The sequence below is a fragment of the Seriola lalandi genome, unplaced genomic scaffold (genome assembly GCF_002814215.2).
Source record: "Seriola lalandi dorsalis isolate HSWRI2012SDOR001 ecotype SW California unplaced genomic scaffold, Sedor1 jcf7180002054575, whole genome shotgun sequence".
Lineage (NCBI taxonomy): Eukaryota > Metazoa > Chordata > Actinopteri > Carangiformes > Carangidae > Seriola > Seriola lalandi.
Genome location: NW_019525128.1, coordinates 413,263 through 414,115, shown reverse-complemented (window position 1 = coordinate 414,115; position 853 = coordinate 413,263). Strand labels below are relative to the sequence as shown.

At 52.4% G+C, this 853-nt stretch overlaps 1 pseudogene; it reads right to left on the bottom strand.

Annotated features, from left to right (window-relative positions):
* Positions 1-853, bottom strand: part of LOC111663382 (olfactory receptor 52K1-like) — a 36,698-nt pseudogene that overhangs the window by 14,037 nt on the left and 21,808 nt on the right.

The window sequence follows — 853 nt, the reverse complement described above, 5'->3', positions numbered from 1 at the left end:
CCCACCACCCCCATATCCTCACCTCAGTCATCTTCCACCCCCTTCTCCATAACAGTTGATCAGGTAAAGTGTCAACTTAAGAAGATCAAGACAAGGAAGGCCCCAGGCCCGGATGGCATCGGCCCCAGATTACTGAAAGACTGTGCAGATCAGCTCTGTGGTGTGCTCATGCACTTGTTTAATCTGAGCCTGAGCCTGGAGAAAGTACCGGCCCCGTGGAAGACCTCCTGTGTGGTCCCGGTACCTAAAACCCAGCACCCCAAGGAGCCTAACCATTTCAGGCCTGTTGTCTTGACCTCTCACCTGATGAAGACTTTGGAGAGGATCATCCTGAGTCACGTGACACTGAGACACTGGTGAGCACACAGCTGGACCCCTGCAGTTTGCTTACCGGCCTAGTGTTGGGGTGGACGATGCAGTGATCTACCTACTGCATAGATCACTGCTACACCTGGAGGACAGTGGGAGCACTGTGAGGGTCATGTTTTTTTGACTTTTCTAGTGCTTTCAACACGATCCTGCCGCCACTGCTCAGAGTGAAGTTGGAAAGTGTAGGAGTGGACCATTACCTGGCTGCATGGATGATAGACTACCTCACCAACAGACCACAGTATGTGAGGCTTCGTCACTGTGTGTCTGATGTGGTGCTCTGCAGTACAGGTGCGCCCCAGGGTACGGTGCTCTCCCCTTTTCTCTTCACCCTGTACACCTCGGACTTCACACACAACACCACACACTGTCACGTCCAGAAGTTCTCTGACGACACAGCAATTGTTGGGTGTGTTTCGGAGGGAAATGAACTGGAATACAGGACAGTCATCAGGGACTTTGTCAGCTGGTGCAAGATCAACCA